Source organism: Cajanus cajan, chromosome 2 (genome assembly GCF_000230855.2).
Source record: "Cajanus cajan strain Asha chromosome 2, NIPB_CcT2T_4, whole genome shotgun sequence".
Taxonomy (NCBI): domain Eukaryota; kingdom Viridiplantae; phylum Streptophyta; class Magnoliopsida; order Fabales; family Fabaceae; genus Cajanus; species Cajanus cajan.
In genome coordinates, this window is record NC_138518.1 from 11,476,605 (window position 1) to 11,489,085 (window position 12,481).

A 12,481-nucleotide genomic window follows, 5' to 3' on the forward strand; every position below is an offset into this window, starting at 1 on the left:
TACTCACAACATCAGCAGGCGGCCTGGAGAGGCTACGAAAATACTACGGCCTAGAGAGGCTACGAAAATACTACGGCCTGAAGAGGCTACGAAAATACTACGGCCTGAAGAGGCTACGAAAATACTACTACAACAAAGTGGGTTACCTGACCTTAGAGGAGGCTGGCTGAAGCCTTAAATATCAGTCCAGCTTGGAGAGGCTGAGCTACGAAACTACTTCAACAAAAAAAAAATGGGTTACCTGACCTTAGAGGAGGCCGACTGAAGCCTTAAAATATCAGTCCAGCTTGGAGAGGCTGAGCTACGAAACTACTTCAACAACAAAGTGGGTTACCTGACCTTAGTGAAAGGGTTGCTAGATCCCCAAAACTAGTACAAAGTGGGTTACCTGACCTTAGTGAAAGGGTTGCTAGATCCCCAAAACTAGTACAAAATGGGTTACCTGACCTTAGTGAAAGGGTTGCTAGATCTTCAAAACTAGTACAAGATCGAAGAGGGTTACCTAACCTCAGAGCAAAAGAAGCTACACATTATCACAAGGGAAACAACGCAGAAGCACCAAAGAGACGAAGAGAAGACCCGGACGAAATGTCTACGTCTTTTCTTTCCTTTGAAAAAGCAACACATTGCTATTCCAAAGGACAAGTAAAGAGGGGCAGCAATAGACACCCAATTTCGTCCGGGAACATACAAACAAGGAAATGGACCTATGTTATGAAGGGAAGGAGCTCCCGAAGCATGCAAACGACAAGATAGGACTTTAGAAGGCCCAAAAGGCCCAAATAAGCTAATTTTAGAAGACTGGAATGGGCTGTTCCAAAAACCGGAAGGGGCCGTTCCCAATTTGGAACGGGTCGTTCCAAGTTTTTAAAAAGGCCAATAACCCTAATTTGGAACGGGCCGTTCCAAGATTGGAACGGGACGTTCCAAACTCTTCAAAGGAGAGCTAAAACTTTAATTGGAACGGGCTGTTCCCAATTTGGAACGGGCCGTTTCCAAGTTAAGATAAAGACCTAAAAATCTTAGGTTGGAACGGGCCGTTCTAAATCCAGAACGGGCCGTTCTAGCACTCCAGAACGGGCCGTTCCGATTTTGGAACGGGCCGTTCTGGACCCTTTCTGAAGTCTATAAATAGACAGTTGTGGCTCATTTCTCAGGACCTCCAAAATTTCGTCCAAAGCTCCATAGAGCTCGAAATTTCTCCCTTTTTTCTCTCTCTCTCTCTCTTATTGTACTTCTTGAGTTTTGTGAGGCTTATTGTAGTGTGAAAGTTTGCCACAAAGCACCTAAAACCTCCATAGTTGAAGATCCAATAAAGCTTGTTACGAGGTATTACTCATCAATCTCTTGTTTTATCTTTCTGTTCTTTTATTTTACATATTACTATAATAAACGCAATTATGTAGATATTTTAGGGGTTTACTGTGTAATTTAATTTTCATGTAAATAATTATTAATAAAGGGGATTAAATATTTAAACTATTAATTCTTATTACGTTATCTTCATCATAGGATACCGATTTAGGGCGTTGTAGGGGTGTTTAATACCTTCCCTACATGTAACCGACCCCCGAACCCAATTCTGGTTATCAAGGCCATTATTGGACTTTTAAAAAAAATTTATTTTTCCAATGTTTAAGTAAAACATTGGTGGCGACTCCATGAACCTATTTTTAAAACCATTAATTAAGGATTAGTCTAGCGTCCGGGCATTCCTTAGTTGATGAGATATTTAAAGGGATGTCTAAACTGTTAGTCGCGAGATCGGAAATTTTTGGGTTGCGACAGGGCTTGAACTTCACGTCGCAACTCTAGTGTAAGCCTAGAAACAAAGCAGCTCAACAAGAAGGGCGGAGCAAGTCCAACGATGCGGTTGGCTAGTCGTTCGAATTCGGTGAGGTACTCGTTGACAGACCCATGTTGAGAAAGTTTGAACAACATACCCTTAGGGTCATCGTAAAATGAAGGAGCGAAGCGCGTCTCAAGATCCTGAAGTAAGGCTGGCCATGACGTGATAAAGCCATTACGGAACATCCATTGAAACCAGCTAAGAGCTGGGCCGTCCATATAAAAAGAAGCAACAGTGATACGTTCATCCTCGGGAGTGCCCTGATAATCAAAGAATTGAGAGATCTTAAATATCCATCCCATAGGATCATGGCCATCAAAACGAGGTACTTCGAGTTTGACGGGAGGGCAGGAGTGGAAAGGTGTTTTGGGTGGTGAGGGAGGGCTGTTTTGGAGGTGAGCCAGGCGGTCCAGGATAGTATCCACCTTACGTGAGAGTTTGAGGTGATTGTTGGTGAGGGCGGTTTGTCCCTGGGTAAGGTGGAGGATTGCTTCATCTAAGCGTTCGATGGCGGATTTGCGAATATTATGGTCAGCCATGGCAGGTCGGACCAATTGATAGAACCAGATTGATATGCAAACCTATTTTCCTACTAAGAAAAGAATTATGGTCTGAATGCCCTTTCATTTTATTTGAGATGGTATTTATAAGGATTACAATTTCCAACCATTGGCTCTCCGCAATTGGCGGCAACAGAAAATGGAATCTACTAGCCAAACGCAAAAGCAAGGATAGGTGGCAGCAATTCTAACAAACTCCTGCAATAACATCTCTCAATGAAACCTAAGAGAGCAGCCAATTTCTCTAAATGTGATTCACAGTATCTGTTCAAGTCATTCAAATAATTAGGCCTTCTTGTGTGTCTCTTGGGTCGAGCATCATGGGCTGGAGTGGCACTAATGATTGGGTTGCTATCATTACCCTCTGTTGGAAGAAGCAACCTGTCCTCAAGTTGAAAAGCTGATTGTAGGTCATCCCATTTCTCCCAGGTTGTATCCGCCAGGTTCTGGGGGTTCATGAATAGGGGTTCAAGATCAGAAGTGGTGTGAGACTTGTCGTCAGCAATGAGTAATAGAGCGCTACCCTTACAACGGTGGCCAACACTAAAATTTTCGTCGCAGTTGTAACAGAGACCCTTCTTGCGACGAGACGCTAACTCTGCTGGTGTCAAATGCTTGAAAGGAAGTTTGGATGCGAAAAAGGCCAAAGTAGTGGATGACGAAGATTGTGTAGTATTTTGAATCGGGCGTGTGCAGTCGTTGAGTTTATTCTCCTGCAACTTGGCCAGGGCAGTTGCCTGAGGAAGCGAAATGGGTTGGAGGGCTTGAACTTCACGTTGCAACTCTGGTGTAAGCCCAGAAACAAAGAAGCTCAACAAGAAGGGCGAAGCAACTCCAACGATGCGGTTGGCTAGTCGTTCGAATTCGGTGAGGTACTCGTTGACAGACCCATGTTGAGAAAGTTTGAACAACATACCCTTAGGGTCATCGTAAAATGAAGGAGCGAAGCGCGTCTCAAGAGCCTGAAGTAAGGCTGGCCATGACGTGATAAAACCATTACGGAACATCCATTGAAATCAACTAAGAGTTGGGCCGTCCATAAAAAAAGAAGCAACGGTGATACGTTCATCCTCGGGAGTGCCCTGATAATCAAAGAATTGAGAGATCTTAAAGATCCATCCCATAGGATCATGGCCATCAAAACAGGGTACTTCGAGTTTGATGGGAGGGCGGGAGTGGAAAGGTGTTTTGGGTGGTGAGGGAGGGCTGTTTTGGAGGTGAGCCAGGCGGTCCAAGATAGTATCCACCTTACGTGAGAGTTCGAGGTGATTGTTGGTGAGGGCGATTTGTCCCTGGGTAAGGTGAAGGATTGCTTCATCTAAGCATTCGATGGCGGATTTGCGAGTATTATGGTCATCCATGGCAGGTCGGACCAATTGATAGAACCAGATTGATATGCAAACCTATTTTACTACTAAGAAAAGAATTATGGTCTGAATTCCCTTTCATTTTATTTGATATGGTATTTATAAGGATTACAATTGCCAATCATTGGCTCTCCGCAATTGTCGGCAACAAAAAATGGAATCTACTAGCCAAACGCAAAAGCAAGGATAGGTGGCAGCAATTCTAACAAACTCCTGCAATAACATCTGTCAATGACACCTAAGAGAGCAACCAATTTCTCTAAATGTGATTCATAGTATCTGTTCATGTCATTCAAATAATTAGGCCTTCTTGTGTGTCTCTTGGGCCGAGCATCATGGGTTGGAGTGGCACTAATGATTAGGTTGCTATCATTACCCTCTACTGGAAGAAGCAACTTGCCCTCAAGTTGAAAAGCTGATTGTAGTTCATCCCATTTCTCCCAGGTTGTATCCGCCGGGTTCTAGGGGTTCATGAATAGGGGTGTCAAGATCAGAAGTGGTGTGAGACGTGTCGTCAGCTATGAGTAATAGAGCGCTACCCTTACAACGGTGGCCAACACTAAACTTTTCGTCGCAGTTGTAACAGAGACCCTTCTCGCGACGAGACGCTAACTCTGCTGGTGTCAAATGCTTGAAAGGAAGTTTGGATGCGGAAGAGGCCAAAGTAGTGGATGACGAAGACTGCGTAGTATTGCGAATCGGGCGTGTGCAGTCGTTGAATTTATCCTGCTGCAACTTGGCCAGGGCAGTTGCCTTAGGAAGCGAAATGGGTTGGAGGGCTTGAACTTCACGTCGCAACTCTAGTGTAAGCCCAGAAACAAAGCAGCTCAACAAGAAGGGCAGAGCAAGTCCAACGATGCGGTTGGCTAGTCGTTCAAATTCGGTGAGGTACTCGTTGACAGACCCATGTTGAGAAAGTTTGAACAACATACCCTTAGGGTCATCGTAAAATGAAGGAGCGAAGAGCGTCTCAAGAGCCTGAAGTAAGGCTGGCCATGACGTGATTAAGCCATTACGAAACATCCATTGAAACCAGCTAAGAGCTGGGTCGTCCATATAAAAAGAAGCAACGGTGATACGTTCATCCTCGGGAATGCCCTGATAATCAAAGAATTGAGAGATCTTAAAGATCCATCCCATAGGATCATGGCCATCAAAATGGGGTACTTCGAGTTTGATGGGAGGGCGGGAGTGGAAAGGTGTTTTGGGTGGTGAGGGAGGGCTGTTTTGGAGGTGAGCTAGGCGGTCCAGGATAGTATCCACCTTACGCGAGAGTTCGAGGTGATTGTTGGTGAGGGCGGTTTGTCCCTGGGTAAGGTGAAGGACTTGCTTCATCTAAGCATTCGATGGCGGATTTGCGAGTATTATGGTCAGCCATGGCAGGTCGGAACAATTGATAGAACCAGATTGATATGCAAACCTATTTTACTACTAAGAAAAGAATTATGGTCTGAATTCCTTTTCATTTTATTTGAGATGGTATTTATAAGGATTACAATTTCCAATCATTGGCTCTCCGCAATTATCGACAACAGAAAATGGAATCTACTAGCCAAACGCAAAAGCAAGGATAGGTGGCAGCAATTCTAACAAACTCCTGCAATAACATCTGTCAATGACACCTAAGAGAGCAGCCAATTTCTCGAAATGTGATTCATAGTATTTGTTCATGTCATTCAAATAATTAGGCCTTCTTGTGTGTCTCTTGGGCCGAGCATCATGGGCTGGAGTGGCACTAATGATTAGGTTGCTATCATTACCCTCTACTGGAAGAAGCAACTTGCCCTCAAGTTGAAAAGCTGATTGTAGTTCATCCCATTTCTCCCAGGTTGTATCCGCCGGGTTCTAGGGGTTCATGAATAGGGGTGTCAAGATCAGAAGTGGTGTAAGACGTGTCGTCAGCTATGAGTAATAGAGCGCTACCCTTACAACGGTGGCCAACACGAAACTTTTTGTCGCAGTTGTAACAGAGACCCTTCTCGCGACGAGACGCTAACTCTGCTGGTGTCAAATGCTTGAAAGGAAGTTTGGATGCGGAAGAGGCCAAAGTAGTGGATGACGAAGACTGCGTAGTATTGCGAATCGGGCGTGTGCAGTCGTTGAATTTATCCTGCTGCAACTTGGCCAGGGCAGTTGCCTCAGGAAGCGAAATGGGTTGGAGGGCTTGAACTTCACGTCGCAACTCTAGTGTAAGCCCAGAAACAAAACAGCTCAACAAGAAGGGCAGAGCAAGTCCAACGATGCGGTTGGCTAGTCGTTCAAATTCGGTGAGGTACTCGTTGACAGACCCATGTTGAGAAAGTTTGAACAACATACCCTTAGGGTCATCGTAAAATGAAGGAGCGAAGAGCGTCTCAAGAGCCTGAAGTAAGGCTGGCCATGACGTGATTAAGCCATTACGGAACATCCATTGAAACCAGCTAAGAGCTGGGCCGTCCATATAAAAAGAAGCAACGGTGATACGTTCATCCTCGGGAGTGCCCTGATAATCAAAGAATTGAGAGATCTTAAAGATCCATCCCATAGGATCATGGCCATCAAAATGGGGTACTTCGAGTTTGATGGGAGGGCAGGAGTGGAAAGGTGTTTTGGGTGGTGAGGGAGGGCTGTTTTGGAGGTGAGCTAGGCGGTCCAGGATAGTATCCACCTTACGCGAGAGTTCGAGGTGATTGTTGGTGAGGGCGGTTTGTCCCTGGGTAAGGTGAAGGACTTGCTTCATCTAAGCATTCGATGGCGGATTTGCGAGTATTATGGTCAGCCATGGCAGGTCGGAACAATTGATAGAACCAGATTGATATGCAAACCTATTTTACTACTAAGAAAAGAATTATGGTCTGAATTCCTTTTCATTTTATTTGAGATGGTATTTATAAGGATTACAATTTCCAATCATTGGCTCTCCGCAATTATCGACAACAGAAAATGGAATCTACTAGCCAAACGCAAAAGCAAGGATAGGTGGCAGCAATTCTAACAAACTCTTGCAATAACATCTGTCAATGACACCTAAGAGAGCAGCCAATTTCTCTAAATGTGATTCACAGTATCTGTTCAAGTCATTCAAATAATTAGGCCTTCTTGTGTGTCTCTTGGGCCGAGCATCATGGGCTGGAGTGACACTAATGATTGGGTTGCTATCAGTAAGTGTGAATGAAAAGTCCTACATTAGATATAGAAAAGCCTCTTAAGTAATATATAAGTAATGAGGATCGATGTTTTAAAGTTTTGGATTAAGATATGTTGAGTTTACTTATGTTATTTGTTTTTGTTTTATTTGTTTTTGTTTGAGGTTCATTGATGGAATTTTCCTTAGTATTTAATCCTCTTTTATACCTAATATGTACCAAAATGCATTTTGTGTATAAAAATATTGTTTATTAGGGACTTCATTTGTCAAAGAGCAATTTGTCAATGTTAAATTAATTGAGTGATCAAATTGTTGAGCCAAAAAATAATTTGATAACTAAAATAAGCTTATATTCTTTTTAAATAACTTCTTTGTTTTTTGGTGTAAAAAAAAAGAGTAACTTCTTATTTTATTTTATTCCAAATTCCTATCTCACTTAGAAAACCAATTCAATTTATTAATAGAGAATTAATTGAGTAGAGCACTCAAAAATGTACTCCCTAACCTGTTAAGTAAGGTTTTATATTATGGTCATAGTTTTAGAGTGATCCTTAATATTGCAAACAAATATTTGGAGATTTTAGTATTAAATTTGCATAGTATATTTTAAAATCTTGTCATCAAGTAAGCAAATCTCACTAACACTGATTTATAAATTCATTTGACCCAATAAATTGTATCAAGGGAATAATAACTAGTTTTAAAATCTAATTCAACAACTATTCAACTATTTGTAAGCTGTAGGAATTGAATTATCCAAATCAATCAGCTAAAAATTTAAATACATTCTCCAATTGATAATATACTCTAAAAAGTATACTCATAAGTTAAAGGATTCATCAAACTGATAAACACAGGTTTGAACAAATTAGAATAAAATTCCTAGTGAAATTCAAATGCGGGTCCAAAATTCAGGTGATTAAATCTACTTCAAAAATAAAAGAAAATAACATAATTAAAATGAGAACTCATAAATGAATTCGATGAGAAATCTCATAATAGCAAAATGTTAGCATTAAAGTACTGTGTTGGAACACGAATGGGAATAAATAATCTCATCTTGGATAGGAATGGACATATTGAATAACATATAAGTTAGGTCCTTTATGATTATATAATCTCGTATTTGTTGTGCAAACGCATAAAAATATTTGTTATAAATAATATATATATATATATATATATATATATATATATATATATATATATATACTTGGACATAAGAAATTAAAATTTTATTTTTGTAACAATTTTTTTGAATTATTTAAGAAAAAATGAGATCTTATAGTGTGTTTTAGGAATGATCAAATACTAATGAGCCTAGTTTTCCCATGGGAAATTCAAACTTGATTCATCAATTTATGCAAAACTAACTTATTTATTTATTTATCTTTTTTAATAGAGATCACATATTTTTATGAAAGATAATTTTATTCGAATTCAGTAAGACTACCATAAAATCATAAATAATAAAACTTTCCATATAAGTACTTAACACAGAAACTCTTAACACTCAATCTCAATTCACTACAACAAAAATTATTTTTAACGACAATTGTTTAATAGTAATAATTTAATTGCCACTATTTAATTATATAATAAAAATATTAATGGCTAATATATAATAACTACTAAAAGTGTATTTATATTACACTAAAGTTTACTATTAGCGACAATTATTTATTGAAAAAAACTAGTCCCACATCGATTAGAGATAAGATAATTAAATAGTATATAAGTGAGTAATAACTATCACCTTATAAGTTAATTTATAGGGTTGAGTTAGACTCTTAATTCACTATAATAAATTAGTATCAAATCACCCACTATTACCAAGTTCAATAGTGCTATAAAACAATTAGAGAGCAACTTTCACCTTATAAATCTCACATCTCTTAAGAGATAAGACAATTAAAAAAATAAATTAAAAAATATATAAATAGAAGACAACCCTCATCTTACAAATCTCACATCGACTAGAGATAAAAAAAAAAGAGTATATAAGTTATGAATTTAGAAAATAAAATTATAGGAATAAAAGTCACTAAATGGATAGAAAGGAGACAATCGAAAAAATAACTTTTAATAGCCTTTAAAATGGCTACTAAAATTGTCACTAAAAAAAATAAATTTTCCCGACAATTTAGTAGGTCTTTACTAGTATTTTATATAAATGTCGGTAATAGTATTAACGACACTGGATACACCAGCCATTATTTAAATGCTGATAAAAAAAATAATGACCATTTATATGATTGCTAAAGAATAAATTAATTGTCACAAAAACCTAATTTTGGTGTAGTGATTTTCTTTCAAACTGAAATAACTCATGAGTTGAATTACATGTAGAATAACCTTTATCATTAGACACAATTCCTTTTTCTTTTTTCCTCTTTTTTGGACTCAATTCCTTTAATTAATACTAGATCTTATCAATTCTCTTTTATACTAGTAATAAAAGATTAAAATTTAAATTCGAATTTTATTATCATTGTTTAACTCTTGGTTAAAAAAAATGTTATGGTTGTTGGAGAATGATGACCTACACCGACAATGTTATGTACTGCATAGAAAAGCATAAACATGGGAGAGAAAAGGAGAGGACAAGAACAATGACTATGTGTGGTTGGCCATGTGATGGTCGTAACATTTCAAGGTGCTGTGCTCATTTCATAATATCCTTCTTTTTCAATTTCAAATAATCTATTGCTCAACTTTAGTGTGTAACTCAATGTATATTACCAATATTGGAATTGGATTCAAGTAATATTTATGGAGATTTAGATTTAAATTCCAACAGATAATAAAAATCGAACATCTGGAAATTATAAAATTGTTATCTTTAATTTCTAGTATCCAGTTTAGGATAAATAAATAATATTTATCTTGCAAATAAAAATTTCTTTTAAGAGTTTAGACATAACACCTTACACCACATAAACATTATTGACACTACTTTTAAAAAAAAAAATAATACATTATTGAGTAGTACATGTAATGAAAAAAAAAAACCCATTAGACGCAGTGGATCGATATCATATAACGTATGGCATGGATTAAAAATATTGTTTTAGATTTAAAAAATATGATTTTTTAATAGATTGGGCTCAAAATCATGAAAATAGATTGGGCTGTACACAACATTGCGATATGACAAAACCATAACATAATAACATCTCACATCAAATTATAACACCTTTAACGGGACAGCATAACAATTACATGTGTTGACGCTTAATAATTGCACGTGTATTTGTTGCATGCATTGCATTTTGTTGTATTTGAGTATTTTTTTTAACCCATTGAAAATATTAGAAAGATGAAATGAGGATGGATTCTAAGTCTTTCCACTACTATTTAACCCCTTGTTCCTACTTGGTACGAGTGGAATACTTTAAATATTTTTCTTTTTGCAAATAAAATTTGACACGATTGGTATAAAGATTTGTTTACCGAAATTATATTCACTTTGTTTTGGGATATATATATATATATATATATATATATATATATGAGTTATAATTACACCGGTGTAACTTTTACTAAGTATTACACCACTCAATAACTTTATATTAATTGTGAATTTTGTAAATTCAACCGTTGGATTGAAAGTTCATATCACTTTATATGTGTATGTCAAATTTTGTTAAAATTGAACATCAACTTGAAGGTAATCAAAATGTTCATATTTTAGTGTATTTTGAAATGAATATATTCCATCAAATTTGTTTTATGAAAATGAAGTATCAAATCATCTTGGATTAATATAAAATTTTGTATATATGATCTAAAAGTAAAGAACTTTCAATCTAATGGTTGGATTTACAAAATTCACATTTAATATAGAATTATTGAGCGGTGTAATACTTAGTAAAAGTTACACCAGTATTATTATAACCCTCCTCATACATATATATAGATGAGTGGAAAGTGGGTTAATTTACCTAAAGTTGAAGGGATGAGTTAATTCATTAAAAAAGTGGAGCCAGATGAGTTGGTTTATCAAAGAAAAAGAGTTTAAAATGTAACTCATCCTACTTAATTAGTTATGGATTGGTGAGTTAGTTATTTTTAGTAAGTTGATAGGTTAAAAATGGTGGATTAACAAATTAACTCACTTTCAATTCAATCAAAAAGATTTTTAAAAAAAATTAATTAAAATATTTTGATATGTATTATCACTTTAACTTATGATTTTATTAATATTTTTAAGACTTAAATATAATTTTCATTATTGTATTTTATCGTTTTTTCACTTTTAGTCCCTGTAGTTTTTTTTTAATTTTATCCTAACCTTTTATGTTATTTCAAAAATAGTCTATGTTGTCAACTTTTATTAAAAATATGTGGTAGACATAATACATATTATGTTGAATATATTTTACTTCACCATTGCCACATAGGTAAGTTGATTTTAATTTTTTTTAGTCAAAATTTCAAAACGCACTTCATTATTGTCATTTTATTGTACTCTTCACATATATTATCTTTGAATTGTGGACTTGCATCCTAATTGTTGTCGGTGATAAAGTTGGACCATTAACCTGCCTTCTTTGATGAGGTGTCCTGCTCATGACTACTACAACATGGTTGGTTGGATGGTCTTAAGCCAATCAATATAGTTCTACTTGGCCATATAGTAGGTAGCATTGGCGGTGGCGCCAACAAAATGTTGGACACTCATGCAGCACATGAACTCTTACCTGATGAAGGAGTAGTCTAGATTGAGCTCGAAGCTCTTATGGCGAGGTGGTGAACTCATAGAGGTAGTGGACGTTGAGGACAAACTCTGTATTATTTTTGAGATCATAGATTGTGAGAAGTTGCTCCTCATTAGGGGGATTGGAGTTTAGATTGAGAGGATTAAGATTTGTAGTGTCGAATTTGGATTGAAGAGGGAAAGTGTGATCATGAGGGTGAATGTGAGGGTTTGGGTACACTGAAGTACATTTTGAAATTTTGTCTAAAAAAATTTCAAATCAATTTACCTACATGACAATGGTGAAGTGAAGTATATCAAATAAATTGTACTTTGCTTGCCATGTAGCATTTTTTTTAAACGGTAGTTGACGATAAAGATTATTTTTGAAACATTATAAAAGGTTAAGGATGAAACAACAATAAAAATTACAAAGACCAAAAATGAAAAAACAATAAATTAGAGGATAAAAATTATATTTAAATCTATTTTTAAAATTGATTAGAGGAGTTATATTTTTTTGTATGAAGGACTAAGTAATACATATTTCTATTAAAAAAAACACTATAAATGAAAATGTATTACTAAAAAACATATAATTAAAATAATGTACTCCTATTTCTTATAAAATGAGAATGATTATTTAGAAAGAGAAATTAAGTTATAAAATAAAAAAATTGGTCAAACATAAATCCATTACAACTTTAATTTTTTAAAACATAAAACAAAAAAAGTGAGTAGACAAGTTAACTCACCAAGCTAACAGATTAAACATGTCATGTGGTCAGGTGCATGGACAAGGCAGACTAATGGATTTATTTATCCAGCTCAATTCATAAAAATAGACGAATGAGATGAGATAGTTAACCCATAAATTCA